We start from the raw sequence: 16,411 nt of genomic DNA, 5'->3' as shown, positions 1-16,411 counted from the left end.
TTTTTTTTTTTTTGTTGCCCAAGGCCGTTTCCTCTAATATGTTTCCTGGAAACCAAGAACAGAAAAGTAAGGAGTGCGGCCTTGGGATTGACGTAAATGACCAGTTGGTTGACGCGTGCTAGCCACCTTCCCCACAAGAGGGCAAAGATGATGTGGCTGGGACATGTCATGGCTCTCTCTGCTCTGGTCCTTTCCATTTTACCCCCAAGTAGTCCGAAATTGGCCACCGATTTTGAAAAGCAAGCTTAAACCGAGGTAAAAATCGGCTCTGGATGAAGCCCTCAGAATTGTCAGTCGGACTTTTTATCCACTCCAAGGCATGGACAATTTAGAGCATCCAGTGAACCTAGCTTGGATGTTTTTGGAGACGCGTGGGGAGCGTGACGCAAGTAAGAAGGGAAACTCCACAAAACAAGAGTCGGAGCCGAGATCGCAACCCAGAACCTCGAAACTGTGAAGATACGAACGCAGGACCTTGGAACACAATCCGCATGCTGGCTGTGGTGCCAACCTAAATGTTCTGTCCACTGGTCGCGACTGATCCGCAACTCGGACGTCAAAACAACTCATGACGCGAGCGTATCGAAAATATGGTTTATATGCGTGTCATTTCCACTACTTTTCTCATCATCTTTCACTTGTAGCGTTGAGTTATGAAACCAAATGTGCTATTAAAAAAAATAAAAAATGTAACGTAGCCTGCACGTGCTATTTTATTAGCCTCCTTCGCCCCATAAACGTAATTGATGGCTAAGTTAGGTGCTGGAGTGTGGATAGTGAGACACCCTTGGATGGAGAAGCCACTGTGATATAGTGCCGCTTGGTTCCCTCCAACCACGCCGCCTTGCTCCCTCCTTGGCCGTCAGAGCAGCACGGAGGCGTGGCGGCGACCACACAAAAGAAATATTTGTCCAATCTGTCCAAGCAAACTCCCGCAACCCCCCGATCGAAGACCCCGACTTTCCCATCGTGCTCATTCCGCGTTCTGTGTAATTGAAAAAGAAGAGTGATGCTTGGAATGGGAGCTGGCTGGCTGGAGGTGACTCGGGAGGGAAAATACTCGCCGAGCGTGATGGATTATAAACATCGATAACAGTAAAACTGATCCCCGTGAAATTGTGACGTTAAGATATATTTTCCCTTTCGGTCAAATATTTCAAGTGATGAGAGCAGTAGAGAAGATGAATTCAGTGGAACTCTGAAGCCGCACACTTAAGCGGGGTTGGCGAAATTGTTTTTCACATTTTTATCCATTATGAAAATGTGAAACATATGACGTCGAAAAATGTCTGTCTTCTTATTTCACTGATAGCGTGTGATCAAAACACACACACACAAGATCGCTTCCGATAATGGAAAATCTGCTTCCCTTAATGAGATGTCTGTTGTAGTATCAAGACTGACCTGTGAGGGGCAGCACCGTGCCACAGGGGAATCCATACAGCTGGAAGAAAACAGAAGAAGAAAGCGTCCTAATTTGCTTTTGTTCTATTCGGTGTCACAATGGCCGAGCTTGGTAAATATTGTATGAAAGTTAAGATTCACACTCGATGGGTGGGCAGGCGCAGCAGTTAAATTTTCATCGTGTTTCCTTCTTTTCTTTCAGCGTATTTTTTTTTCTTCTTCTTCTTCTTTAGAAATGTCAACAATCTATTTCATGATCCGGGAATGGATTGTACCGGAGCTAAAAGGTCCCTCTGTGTATTTTAGTTGTCTGTTTTCCTTTTGTTTCCCTCCCTGACAGCTTTCCTTCAAGAGGTCGGAAGTCCCCTTTTCAATGCGGCCCTGCTAAAAGAGGATGTTGCAATGTGTTTGCGTATGCGTGTGTGTGTATGTCTAAAGTGAAAAGGGTTGCCAGGGCGGCGAGAAAGCGACTTGTTTGCTCACGTCCCGACCTGCAGAATGGACGAGGGCACAGATGGGGCGGGAGATTTTCTTTTTTTTCTTCTGACCCTCATCCCCCGTTGTGTGTTCGGGGGAGACATGGAAACCTCGGCGGGAACAGACAGGCATCCGATTGAACGCAGGAAGACGTCTGAATAGAGTGAGACGAGCAGTGAAAGTCGGGTAGGGTGGGATTATTGCCATGAGGTCAGTATAATGCGAGTTGTCTTCAACAGCTTTTTTTTTTTTTTTTTGGGTGCCGGTGAACCCAGTCACCGGCTAATCACGAGTACGGCTATGTGGTAGGTTGATCGAGCAGTAGCGGCTCTGTCCAATACAAATCAGCTGAGTCCAGGCTCCACGCAGCCATAAAACTTCAAAGCGCCCCCGATTCCCCGCCCCCCCCCCCCCCTTCCATATGTGCTTCCCTCTGCGTCTTCTTGTGGGAACCAAATGCATCCCCGATATTTTCCGATAACATCCAGAGCTCTGCTCGAAAGTGTCCAACACCCTGGTCTACGGTCAACCTGTCCTGTGGAACCTCCTAACTCACAGATGTCAAACTCAAGGCCCGGGGTCCAGATTTGGCCCGCCACATCATTTGACGCGGCCCGCCAAAGCAGATCAAACATGTCGACTTCCATGATCCTTTCTAAAATATCGACCAAAATTCTAAATTGTCATATGTAACAAATAAGAGAGATATTCGAAGCATTTTCTTGTGACCAAACCCCTCATGATAGTAACTTAAAAAAATAGCTGAATCAACAGTTTTTCATGATTTTTTTTATCTGGTTTTAGTCATAACGGCCCTCCTAGTGAAACGGTGACTAAAATGTGGCCCGTGGCAAAAATGAGTTTGACATCCCTGCCCTAACAGTTACAAAATGGCCCATTATTTGGAGTCTTTCGAAAAACTTGGAACTTGTACACGCGCCAAGATCATCACTTTTCAGGAGACCCCCCCCAAAAAAAAACACAAAAAGCTATTTGAATAAATGTAAGACGGTAATCTGATTACTTCTCTCACCGGTAGTGTTTTTGAGAGGTGTCTAAAAGTCAAAATATGCCCACAGTTGAGTTGTTGAGCCAGGTGATGGAGGTTCAGATTTTTTTTTTGGGGTGGGGGGCTATGCTATCATCCCACAGTGCAGTTGTGACTTGCTGACAGGTGTAGCACTCCAGAAGGTCAAAGTTCACGAAAGGCTGCCTCGGCGATACAAGTCTGCAAGCGTTTCTGGACAGAATCCGGCACTTGTGTCGCACTCACTTCGAAGCTAACGTTTGTCAAGATGAAGATCTTGATAACGCAGGAGGCAGAGGCCTCCCCATACAACGCAGCTTTGTTTCAAAACGAGCGCCCATCGGCATCCAGTCAAAGCCACTTTGGGAATGGGACTAAGCCAAGATCATTCGAGAGAAGGGGCCGCGGGGTCCTGGGATGGGGCGGGGCTCGGGCTCGGGAACTCCAGTCACGTGTTGCTGTCACCCGCCACTCATCCTGTTTGTCCGTTTTGGACAAAAAAAAAAAAAAAGACTGATGGCGACACGGATTCAATGGAGTCCATTCAGCCCCAGATCCTGCTACTTGCTTTGGCTTCTTCGAGAAGGAGCCTAATCAGAAATGACGTCGTTTCAAGTCAACTCACCATTAACCGTTTTGTCACAAGCCACACGAGAATTGGTTTTTGAAGGGTCAGAATGACAGAATTTTGTTGCCGTCAGTACCTGATGCCTGGGAATCGACAGCGATGCCCATTTGTGATACTTCCATCTGTGTGGAATGAGCAAGCACCAACAAGTGACTGTTTTCCCCAACAGCCCCGTCTGTTGCAATGCATTGTGGGGCCTCTCCAGTCAGAGATTACTTGCGTTATGCGGCAGTAGCGGTCCATATCTTCCCTTAGTGCTCCAACGCACTTAACTTGACCCCCCCCCCCCCATTGTCAAGCCCCAAGGGACCCTCTGAGGAGTCTTCATATTCACTGGGAGAAAGTTAGACGGCGCAACATGCCGCCCGGTCCGCACCGCACCGCCCCTCCTCCTCCTCCTCCGTCGTGTCTTCTTCCTCCTCCAGCTGGCCAGCAGATGGGAAGACCTGTTGGCCAAGAGAGGGAGAAAGGCAATGAGGAAGAAGAGGGCTGAAAGTAAAGGATAGTGAGTGATAAGCACACTTGGTGGCTGATGTGAACTTAGATAGCCCCGACTCTCTGCGTGTGCGTGGGCGTGTGCGTGTGCGTGTGCATGCGTGTCTTGTTTACAGGTCCTCGCAAAGTGCAGGAAGCCAGACCGTGCGGGGGAAGGTGATGACGATGTCGGAGGATGGGCATTTTAAGGGGAGGTAAGCGTTGTGCTTGCTTGTGTGTGTGCGCAAATGATTCCCCCCCCCCCACCCCTGTCCTGCTTTTTATTTACCTTTTTGGAGGCCCTTCACAGAGGAAGCCAGCGGGTGTGTGGAAATCAACAGGGACTCGTCCTACTAAGATTCATATAAACACCGGTCCTCACGTCGTCACTTGAGCGCTTTCTCTGTGTGTGTGTGTGTGTGTGTGTGTGTGTGTGTGTGTGTGTGTGTGTGTGTGTGTGTGTGTTGTACACAGGTGGGAGCTACAGGACAGGAAGTTGAGTCATCGTTTAATCACTTAGTTGACGTATTCTACGGGCTCAATTATGAGCGAAATGTTGGGCAGGATGATTTTTTTTTCCATTTATCAGTTAATGCGTGTATTTTTTGCAGTTCTTTTTAGCAGCTTCCGTAGTTCAAGACATGTCTTTGCTGACTACTTCCGACGAACGAGAACCGAGAGTCAGTTTTGCCATCGTAGCGATTTGGTCCAGCAAGACCGATTGCTTCTGGACTATTAACTCATTCAGTATCAGCCAATTCTGGACCAAGTCTGAAAAGACGTTTAAAAACGTCTTTGGGAGTGAATGAGTTCACCCTTCTGATATGTTTGAAAATGGATGAAAAAAAAAAAGAATTGGAATTTGGATGACAATTTTGCGATTAGATCTATCAATTCGTAGCAACCAAACACAGCAGGAGCTTCTGAAACCGGTCATTTTCCTCCAGCTATGACCAGTCGCGACGAAAATATTTCCGTGTTGAATTTTCAGCCTAACCCAAAAACGCGCACTTTATTCCACCAAAATAGGTCATCAAATAAGCTTGTTTTGTGGAAAAATCTCTTCAATCCATTACACCGCGTCATGTTTTTTTTTTCTGCAGTGTTTAATAGTTGTGACCTCACTTGCCTGCTTCATTTAATCTGTCATATTTTTGTCCTGCGCGTTTGCTTCGACCATCAGGCGATCAACCTCCTCCCTCAGGTGTCCATTTTGTCTTTTATTGCAAGCCGCCTACGCCTCTATAGCGATGTGAATGACAATGACTTGTCATCTGGCTTCCTCTCCTCCATCTCCCTTCGAACCCCTTCTGCTATAAAATGCTAATTTTGCCTGTCAATTGTCTTTGGCCGGGACAGTGGAGTGAGCTGAACGTGAGAGAAAACGGTTGTCCCATGATGTCGTGTCTTAACTGTTCTCTTTCCCCCGTCCAGGCCCTGCGGGAACCTCATACCAGTGGCGGGCTGTACAAGCTGTGCAGGTAAAAGAAACCCAGCGAAATGAAGAAAATAGACTGTTGGTCATAAATTAATCACATTTCATGCAACAAATATGAGAATTTGAGTTGGAATTGTTCTCTTGGTCTGCTTCTGATCATGTTTAGGCCTCGCTGGACCTGACCGTTCACCACTGGTATGTATAGTCATGTACTGTTGTCTACCTTTTTATAGTGGTCTGCTCCATATTTGTTCGAAAATGGACTCCAGTATTTAACACGCTTCATTTAGAGGCCTGAATAGCTTGTTGAGTCGGCCAGGTGTGTTTGCGCGCTTTCATTCCTTGTAACGACGGATGCCTCTTGTCGGGCTGATTGACCCGCTAAAGTACAGACCCCCCCCCTGTGGGCCTTCGGCTAAATGTGTTGTTTGTTTTTGGATAGCGCAGAATATATTCCAATGGGTTTTATGTCTCGTCTGAGCGGCGGGTAAGAATGCGCGAAAATAAACTGGCATCCTTTGGGGATTGCCCATAAAGCTAAGTAGCACTATAAGGCATGATTCCCCCCCCTGTCTCTCGGGGCGACGGTGTGAATGGTAAATTACGCCGCGTTCACCAGTTGTACTTTGTTGTCCGGTCTTTTCCACGCGACTAGGTCGTGTGTCATACTGTCATCGATTGACTGCGCTAAACCCCGCCAGACTGTTTAATTTGACAGAAGTGGCACAAGACCGGAGGTGTAAAACCGCACTTTGCCTCCTCGGTAAAACTGTGAAGCCGTTACGCTCAACAGAAGACGTACTGAAACTCAAAAGACATCTCCCCAAAAATAATAACCAGAACCAAAATGCTTTGTGTCACCGCTATCTTGATGATACTTTTGACATCTGGAAACATTTTGTTAAGTGTACTTTGCTCGGTGCGAAAAACTGACATTCCATCGTGAACCGTGTGGAGAGCTGCCACGTAAGGGGTGTGCACGCGCAAGTTTATTTTTCTACCGTGACAATGTGGATTTGAGCCGTTCCGTTTCTTCATGAAGAATGTGAAATCCAGGACACGTTAGCGGTCTTTCGCAATGTCTGCCGCTCAGTATCGTGTTGATCATCACGCTAAGGGTGACGGACCATTTTGGTTTTCCCCTCGAACTTTGCCGATAATTACCACGAGAGCCCAAACGCTAACATAACTTTTTTTTTTTTTTTTTACAACTTCATCTTGGTTTCCGGCATTCTTCTCCGTGGTGCAGATTCCTCCCCATTAGCCACATGTTCAACAAAGTTAAAAGACACGCTCTCTTCTTGCATTCAATTGTTGTTTCCAGAACATCTTGAGGGGGGGTGTGTGGAAATGCCGGGTTTCCGCTCGCGAGTTTGTTAGTCCCAGTGGCCTTGCGAGATGTTGCGACGCTATTGTGCTGCGTGTGATTGAACAATGCTTTGAATGTGTTGATGGGCTTTGTACTTTGGCTGGATTTCATTTCCCAGAAATTGATTGGAAATGACTGTGAAAGAAAATAAGGGAGGAGTCAAGGAACAGACCATGCCAACAACACTGGGTGAGAAAGTATTTCGAGTCTTTCAAGTCATTGACGGTCTGAAGTTGGTCCTGAAGCCAACGGGCCTGTCTGGCCTTTCTCCCCAATCGCACCGGGCAGGTCCCTCGCGAACGCTTGTCTGGCTTTTCACAGCCAGTTTGAGGAGCGCCCTTGATTTACGAGTCGTTTCCATCAGAAAACACGCCGTCCGGACGAGCCCCTCACCTCAGGATGATTTGGTGGCGTTTGACTACAGAGGAATGTCTGATGACAATGGCAAAGCGTTGAGCAATTTATTCTCCAAACCGCAGTTTAGTCGATTGCGGAGTCACTCAACTCAAAGCCCGACCGAGACTGGTTATTGCCGTGGTTTTGCCACAAATCGTTGGGCCAAGTCGTTTTGAAGGTGCGATCTTCAGCTATTAACACATTCACTCCCAAAGACGTTTTTAAACGTCTTTTCAGACTTGGTCTAGAATTGGCTGGTACTGAATAAGTTAACGGAATGGCTGTCAAGTTGCTTCAGCTCATCGTGACGCAAGTCCGATTTTTATGGCAGACGCCGGAAGTCGTTCTCTGGAAACCGTCGCGGCGATTGTCGTTATCATCCAGTTGCCATCCTCCAGTATCTCATTGGGAAACCTCGGAAAAGCGCGAGACCTCCAACTTGGCCCCGTCTTCCATTTTTATGTCAAACCATCCTTGACACCAGGTGGGTTCAATTTCCATTCCACCTCAAATTTATTGGGCGCTTTAGCTGCGCTCTGTGTACTTGCCACGGGGTCCAAATAAATTCCGGAACAACGTGTAACGCCACACCAGAAAACATTCTGTATTCAGTCAACTTTTATTGGACATCACAAGCTAAATGCTTGCGGTGATTCACGGCAACTTAAAAAGCCTTCACCAGGCGGTGTCGGGACCCCACTTGCGGTGGATTACAGACATTTGTTCATCTTAGCCGGGGGGGGGTCACGTCAAATGGGTATCGTTCATTTCTTTACGGGCTCGGATTGAAGCTGTGGCCCTCGGGTAAGAGCGTTCCATCATCGCATCTGGTTCTTTTCAGGGGCCCCTTTGTCGGAAACAAACGGAACCAAGTACCTTTGCGGAGCTGTTCTGTCGCTCGTTGTTTCGCGCTGCGAAAATATCACCCCTCTCTTTTTGTCACCCCGGTGATTCCAGATGTCTGCATCGTCTTTTAGCGAAGAGCCATACTCTCATAAAATTTCGGCGGGATGGCGGCGCAACAATTGCCAGTTTACATCACGCTCTTAAATTCTCCCATCGCAACCCTTTTTCTATTCTTCTTCTGCGGCGGCCACAACAGCTGTTTTTCCACTGATGACGGTCTCTTAGTTGAGAATACTTCCCTTGCCCACCCGACGTTTGCGGCTTTGTCATCTCACCTTTCCATCTCATAATTCCTGCGTTTCTACGGCGGTTCGTGTCGAGCAATTAACTCATTCACTCCCAAAGACGTTTTTAAACGTCTTTTCAGACTTGGTCCAGAATTGGCTGGTACTGAATGAGTTAATAAAAGCAGTCGCTAATTCAGCGGCGGTTCAAAGAGAACTAGGACGCGGTTGCTTCTGAAGCGGCGCGAAAGACGGGCGCAAAGACCCATGGGGGATTTCAAGCTCAGCTCTCCGAAGGCTTCTTGGAATCGACGGTCTTTGGCTCACTTGTTGAGTCGGGTTCACCGGGTTGATCCGCCTTTGACCTCCCGTTACAGATGTTTCTTTGAATGCACCTCGACAGCATCTGCAGCCCTCTCGCAACCCGCTGACCGCCATTTCTTGACACTCCAGCGCTCGCTCGCTCTCATTTAATAAGCGTGGTCACACTGAAAGAATTTCAGAAAGTTGCCAAAGTTACCCCAGTAGCAGAGAGGATTCCATTTAAAAAAAAAAAAAAAAAAAAAGATCCTCCTTCAGGGTTTACAGATCAAGATTGAATCTCGGCGTCTGAATAAGGTAGAAATGTGCAAAAAAAAAAAAAAATAAATATATATATTTTTTAAATGGCCCTCTTGTTCCATAGTAGCGGACGTTTATCAGCGGAAATAGTATCCACGTTCTCATAAATTTCCTGTTGTGCACGATTAATGACTGACAACCAGACATGAATTCGCCTGGAGGAATCCGTGGCAAAAAGGAAAGAGGCCAGTTTTGTTTTTCCTAACAAATTTTCACTCTCTCTCTCTCTCTCTCTCTCTCTCTTCCGAACTTAGATATTTCTGTCTTTGGGGGCAAGAGGCAGATAGATCTACTTTTTTTGACATCTTGCCCTTCGGCCGAGGCCCACAGGCCCTTTTCTTTTCAGCTGCAAGCAGAACAAGGTTGCTACTTGTCCCAGAATCTCGGTGCCGTAAATCAACAGATGGGGGGGCTCGCCGAAATAGAGATGTTGAGTGTGAACTACCGGTGGCTTTGCTTTTGTCAAATGAGTCTGAATGCCATGCGGCTGTTGGTGGAGTTCTAAATGAGCGCACTGCGGAGTATCGTTTTCCGATACAAGGAGAAGTCAAGACCCGCTCGAGGAAAGGGTCCCGTCTCATTTTGTCCCAAGATACTTACTTGTCTGCCGCTTTCCATTTAACTCTTGAGGCATCTGATCCTCAAGATTTCGGTGTTTGTCAACGTACTGGAGATTGATGATTCATTAACGTCGAAATGCCACGCACTGCTTTTGACTTTGCGATGTCAGATTTCAAAAGGGGCTTAACGATGTGCTCGGGAACATTATCTGCCGCCGCAACGACGCGGCGATAGGGAGGATGAATAATGAGCCGGAGGAGAACGCCGAACAAGCAGATGGTATTCAGATCTCGTGTGTTTCGGTGAGCTCGTCTGGGCGCTCTGCAGCTGTGAGGTCCGCGCTACTTACTTACAAGCGCGTAGCCCCGGAGCTGTCATTTCACAAAAGGGACGGCTGCGGAACAATTCCCGTCGGTTCTGATTTTCACGGAATTTGACTCACTTTTTTTTTTTTTTTTTTTTTTTTTTTTTAAACCTGTGACACAACACAGGAACCAGCGTTGGCTTGTTCAGACCAAATTATCCCCTGATATAAATTTCAGCTCCTCCCGTTTATTGCCGGTATTCTTGATTATCTGTTGACAGCTGTCTGGCCCACAAGGAACCGAATACTTTTTTTTTTTTTTTTTTTTTTTTTTGGTCACGCACCCACTTAATTGGTGTGTGTTATACTGGAATTCAGGTTGAGGCTTCAGTCTGCATGTGTGTGTGTTTTTTTTTTTGTGTGTGTGTGTGAATACTTAAGTAGTGTCCTGAGCAGGCATTGGTGCTCCTGGTCCTCTTGGTTCAGGTTGCACTTTCCCCAGATGCTTCGTTAATCATCGAGCCCCGATCAAGTCAGCTCCAGCGGCGCCGGGTAACACAAACTAACCCTGCCATCCGATAAACAGAGCGCGAACGGGAGCTCTTTGAAATGAAAATGATTCTTTCCCCAAAAGAAACTGCTGACGTGAGCTTGAAAAACTTCCAGCTGGGTACAGCCTGAGAGATTTCACACAATCGCGGTCAGATGACTCGAGTACCGCCGTGCACAACTCACGGCGCGAAGGAAGTTTGGTTGAGAGGACAAGGTTGTCGCGATTTTTCCACGGGAGCTTGTACACCTTCTCATATTTGGACCTCACGATAGCAGAGGGCCGTTTGTCAAAGCCGTGGCAAGAAATGACTCCTCGCGCCAGCGAGTTTGATCCCCCAGCGAGATAAGGCCGGGCTTCATGAGATTGGATGACAGCCACACTCTCGCTCCGCTCCTCGCGAGCGCAGGTCTGGCGCGTGATAAAATACCTCCCATCTCCTCCTCCTCCTTGATGTATAATGTCTCATCTTTTCCACGCTCTTATAGCCTCGCCGCGGATTTTGGTGTTATTGCAGCCTGACTACAGCTGGAACGCTTTTCCCCGGGCCAAGCTGAAAGGGTGTGAATGAGTGGCTGACCCATAATTTCGCATTCCAACTTTTAAGTGTTTTGAATTAGCCCCTGAAATTGAGAGGATTTTCAATCCGTCTCTGCAACTTGGATGTGTTTCGATTGCATGAGTGGTGGACAACAATACCCTTGTCTGCAATTTGCCAGGGCTAAAAGGACCTGGTTCCTTTTCGTCTATGCCAACGGATGTCAAACTCATTCTAGTCGCGGGCCAATTTGGAGTTACTTCTTCCAATGGAGGGCCGTTGTGAATTACTTGTGCACCACAATTTAATAGGTTACTAGTTTTGAAATCAGTCAATTTGATTAATTAATTAATAGTTTGTTCAATTATTGTTCACGTGAGGGTAAACAGGGTAACAAAATGATTGCAAAATCTCAACGTTGTTTATTACACATGACAATTTGACATTTTTGTACAGATCTTAGCTAGTTGACACATGTGATTTGCCTTCGCGGGCCACATAAATTGACCCGGCGGTCCAGATCTGGCCCCCGGGCCTTGAGTTTGACACGTGCTCGATGCCAAGGGGTGTCAAAGTCATTTTTGTCGTGGGCCACATTTTAGTTGCCGTTTCCCTTGGAGGGCCGTTGGTCACTGAAACCATATGTCAATAATCACTGTTTCTTCTACTGTTGTTTCAGTTACTGTACTGAGGGGTTTGGTTCCGAGAAAATGTTGATAATATTTAATATGAGAATTTTAAATTTTGGTCGACATTTTAAGCAAAGCATCATGGACGTTGACATGTTTGATTTGCTTTCGCGGGCCGCATAAAATGATGTGGCGGGCCAGATCTGGCCCCCGGGCCTTGAGTTTGACACCAGTGCTCTGTGCTATCCCTCTGGACTCTTTATCACAATTTTTTTTTTTTTTGTTTTTTTTTTCCAGCAATGCACACCTTTCCACAGTCTTATTTCTTTTGCGCAACTCATTTCGAAAGGCTTGTTGAGTCACTTTTCGAGTGACTCGACGAGCGCTCGCGGACACTTTAGCTCGTCGACATGTGTTTTCTTTTTTCCCCGTTGACCTCAACGGATACGGATAATGTAAATGAACCCAACTTTCATGTCGAGAAGGCCTTTCTAGCATCAGTAGCATTCTGGACTCTGAAACGGCCTTTGAAGTAGCCTCTGGGTCTTTTTTCTGCTTGACAGATCAGAGCGGCTTGGCGGGAATCTGAAAGGGGAAGTGCCCCCCCCCCCCGCTGCCCCCAGGTAAACGCTGACTCACAACTAAGCCCGGACGATTTGAAAGGTAATACAGCAACTGCCGAGGTAGGGGCCATCTGGACAATTTGCCTACTTGAAAGGGACTGCGGGCTTGGCTTGTTGTCTTGTGGGACTCGGGCATGCGTGGCGAGAATGAAGCCTGTTTCAAATTACTTTGGAATCGGGGCCGATTGCAGGGTTCCTGTTTGAGTTCTGTAAAATTGCGCCGTGGACTCGATTTGAGTTCTGTAACGGGATTCATCAGTCTCGAGATCATTTCCCAGTTAGGTTTTCTTCGTCGCTTTGTATCATTGCAATCGATTTTTTCATATAGTTCACTTGCGGAGATGGAATTCGTTGACCGTGGCCATCCCGGCGTGTCTGACCAATCCCCACTCCTTGAGTCGGAATGCAGGGTGCTGAAATTCTCATTTGGTGTGTGTGTGTGTGTGTGTGTGTGTGTGTGTGTGTGTGTGTGTGTGTGTGTGTGTGTGTTTTAAGCATCCTCCATTGCACCTGGGGAGTTATTTCTACCCCAAGAGAACAGTAGGTATTGAAGGATGAGACACGGCCAATTTAGCTGCCAGATGAGTGAGATGTATTTTTTTTTCAACCCAAGGAAAATTCTTCTTTTCCCAGAACACCCAAGAAAAAAAAAAAAAAAAAAAGAAGGCAAGGAGGAGAGCGTTTTTCAAATCACTCTCGTTCCATTTTCCCGCTTGCGCCCCGAAGGTTTAACACACAAATACTGCGGCTTTGTGCAAAAATGACAGAAAGCTGTTTTGTCCGCAGCTGACGCGACGTTAGCGCGTCTGCTTCCTGTCGGGAAGGGCGTTAGGTGAGGGAGAGGGATGACGTGGGAGGAGGATAACAGCGCCATGTTTGGGTTTAGGCCAATGGGAGTAATCAAAATTGACACAAAAAAAAAAAAAATTGAGATAATTCTGTTTACTCTTTTGTGGCCCACCTGTTTCAACTTAAAGATTGTGCCATCGTACGATTAAACCAAACTATTTAAAAAAAAACAAAAAAAACAAATCTTTTCGCAGCGGGATCTGCAGCTGCTTTCGCGTAAAACTTTCAATCGAAAAACGCAGTTGATTGAAATATTTGCCCCCGAATGAGATGAAATGGAAATAACGGATATTGTTCCAAAACAATCCTTTTGTTCTCTGTACATGAGTTTCGGATGATTGTCAAAAACAGGGCCCATCAGGCTATTAGCGTGGAATTTAGGTGGTTTCGTAAGTTTTTGTGTTAATCTAATTTTAGTTTTGAACACAGTACGCACATAAAAATACAACAACAAAAGAAAAACAATTCAGTAAATGCTGGCTTGACTAATTTTTGTCTAGAACGGCACCATATTCATTTTTTATTTTTATTTTTTTTTAACTTTGGGGCTTGGCGCAGGAAAAAGAGCCTCATGAAATAATTTATTTGAAACGGTGGTGTTGGATCGCGTTCAAATGGAGACCTTCTTGGCGTTCAATCATCCAAATGTCAGACAATAATTTGCGCCACCGCCGCTCACGCTGTCCGTTATTTCCATGCAAGCGGCCGTTGGCCCTTTTTATTTGTTTCTTCGCAAAATGGCGGCAAGCCAACTTCAGGGGGACGCCTTCTTGAGTTATTTTTGCATGTTTTGATAAATACGTCGACCGAATGTCACGCTGGGGTTGGCGGTGATCTATTTTTTTTTTCCCTTTTTGGTGCGGTGTTCTGCGGGATCACGTCCAAGACACTTCCACTTTTCTTTCCCCAACTAAATCATTTCTTTTATTTATTTATTTATTTTGTAAACTATCGCATGCCCATCAATGTCAATATCCTGCAACGACTTGATCGGGCCATGATCTTTAACCATTACAACAGAATCTGTCCCATTATCGGCTCACCATCTGTACCTCGGGGCCGAGGGGGGAGGTGGAGGGGTGGGGGGTGCATCGGTGATAGATTGGAGTATCTTTGCTGGAACAAGAACTTTGTGTTTGCCTTTGGGCTTTGCTTCACACAGAACCAAGAGCTGATATCCGATAACCTTCTCCTATCCAGTGGACAGCCAGAGCAAACTTGCCAGTAATGATCGGTATGTGTCTGGGAGCTGAGAGTTCCTGCCGGAAAAAAAAAGAAAAATAGCATTCTGATCTTCTTTTCAAAAGTTTTGCTTCCCGCCACCGAGTGAGAAAACACGACGCTAATTATATGTTCGTGATTGTATGCAGCAGAAGATATCTGAAGCGAATCTTCTGCTGACACTGTGGGGGGGGGGGGGCGATGTCGCGCTCTTAATAGGTCAATATGTTTTGCATTGAGTCTGAACACGTTTGTGCCCCTCGGGATGTTTTCTGACTTCAAGATTTTTGGCGTACCGGTTTTGCCTCACACGTTGGGATCCGCAGCTGGTGTGCGGAAGCAGTGGGGTTTTTCATTCGGGCATCTTTGACAATCAAAAAGTAATCGCTTGGCATGATATTTAAAAAAAAAATTTTTTTTTCGAGATAGCTTTGATTGACCTCACAGTGCAGAGGTCGCGGGTTCAATCCTGGCTACGGCCGCCCTGTGTGGAGTTTGCATGTTCTCCCTGGGCCTGCGTGGGTTTTCTCCGGGTACTCCGGTTTTTCCTCCTACATTCCAAAAACATGCATGGCAGGCTGATTGAACACCCCCCCACTGTCTCTTTTGTTGAGCCACCATTGCTCCATGTCTACCTTGGTGTCCTGCCAACCACACCCGCATTTTGCCGCTTGCCCAGGTGTCGCACCCACTGGTGTCAACCAACAATCTTCCAGCCCGCCCTGGTTCGTCAATCCTCTCTAAGTTTAGGCTTTCCCTCTACCCAACGGAGTCGAACCAAATGGTAATGGTAAAAATGGCTGTGTACTGACCCCTTCTGCGCAGCACGTGCATCCAGTCCGGACATGTGTTTTTGTTGTCGTCACGGCAACCGCGGCCTGCTTCGATTTGAACGCATATACGTTTTATTTTAGCACGCAGCCTCCGCGTCAAAGCGGGACGATGCGACGCTTTGCCGCATGGGAACGAGCGCCGCTTTGGAATGCGTCTTGGTATCTTGTAGCTTCATCACCAGATGAAGGGAACTGCTGATAAACTTGACCGCCACTGAAGGAGATTGCGGCATACCTGACTCATGCGTTTCCCCTCCCCTCCCGTTTCCTATCGAAGTGTCATGCCCGTCTAATCCCCGACCTCTCTGACTTTCTCAAAGCCCGGTCAAAGGTCGTCTGACCCCCCCCCGCCCCCCCCCCCCCCCCCTTGACTCCTCCGGACAACACCCAATACATTCAGGGCAAGGCTATCTGGAAGGAAGAACGTGTATTTTAGACGACAGCCCCTTCCCCAATCAGACTTTTCATGAAACGCCAGTTCTTAGCGCAAAGCCACTTTTTGCCCATTGCGTCCCATATTTGTACTTTGTGAACTGTGTGGCTATCCTAGCTAACTTTGGCTAGTCACCCGTCAATCACAAGGCACATCTAGACAATTAACTCATTCAGTACCAGCCAATTCCGGACCAAGTCTGAAAAGACGTGTAAAAACGTCTTTGGGAGTGAATGAGTTCAGCATTCTCGCGTTCAGACCTCTGAACATCCGATTCGGTCGGTTTTGTTTTCCCCAGACACTCCGGAGCTCAAATTGGAACCTACAACGTCTCGACTCCGAGGCAGACATGCTAACCGCTATTCTCATCGTGAAAAACGCTATTTTCGTATCTTTTCATCGTAATCTCGATCAGAGTTTGACCGCGGCTGCGTGCGCCAAGGTGGTCTCAGCCTTAACTACCCGGAAGGCTCCAGAGATGAGCGTTCCCAAAGCGACCCGACCTAAGCCGCCGCCCACGTTATTTATGAGCGTGTTTTCGATTTAGTTCAGCGTGCCGTTTTTTTCAGTCCACCTTCAGCTCAAGTAGCGGATAAGTAATGTGTGGCGAGAGCTCCATAGAGCATTCGGCGTGCTCTTGTCTCGGTGTGTCTGCGATTGAGTTGAAAAGACGTTATTTCATCTTTTTGTCAGGAAATGAAATTTGAAAGTTCCGAATCCAGTTCCCTCGCAGGACTGTTGAGTTCATTACGAGCAACTCCACTCATGCCCAGTCATTTATGACTTCCCTCGCGGAACAGTTGTGGCTTTGAGTTAGTTTTTAAAGTCGGTGATATTTGCTGAGATTTATGTGAACAATTTCGTGTGGAAAAAGAGAGCTGGATGTTGTGACGCCACCTCTCCCAC

At 46.9% G+C, this 16,411-nt stretch overlaps 1 protein-coding gene and 1 long non-coding RNA gene across 6 annotated transcripts in view; both read left to right on the top strand.

The window, feature by feature from the left end:
- LOC109513687 (uncharacterized) overlaps nt 1–1,781 on the top strand; it is a 13,513-nt gene extending 11,732 nt beyond the window's left edge. The window contains exon 4 of the long non-coding RNA XR_002167845.1: nt 1,392–1,781. This is a non-coding gene — a long non-coding RNA (uncharacterized LOC109513687). The remainder of the gene's footprint in view (nt 1–1,391) is intronic.
- A 933-nt stretch (nt 1,782–2,714) lies between these two features.
- Nucleotides 2,715–16,411, top strand: part of sulf1 (sulfatase 1) — a 60,113-nt gene continuing 46,416 nt past the window's right edge. Inside the window, exons 1-4 of one of the 5 annotated variants that reach the window (XM_019866276.1) lie at nt 2,715–4,225; nt 4,321–4,415; nt 5,445–5,491; nt 5,615–5,643. The gene's annotated coding sequence lies outside the window, so the exon portion shown is untranslated. Of the gene's footprint in view, nt 4,226–4,320; nt 4,424–5,444; nt 5,492–5,614; nt 5,644–16,411 lie in introns of all 5 variants that reach the window. The other 4 variants (XM_019866275.1, XM_019866277.1, XM_019866278.1 and 1 more) reach the window with 4 other exon arrangements.

This window comes from Hippocampus comes, unplaced genomic scaffold (assembly GCF_001891065.2).
Source record: "Hippocampus comes isolate QL1 unplaced genomic scaffold, H_comes_QL1_v1.1 scaffold3, whole genome shotgun sequence".
NCBI lineage: Eukaryota > Metazoa > Chordata > Actinopteri > Syngnathiformes > Syngnathidae > Hippocampus > Hippocampus comes.
This window is presented reverse-complemented; position numbering and strand designations above follow the sequence as displayed.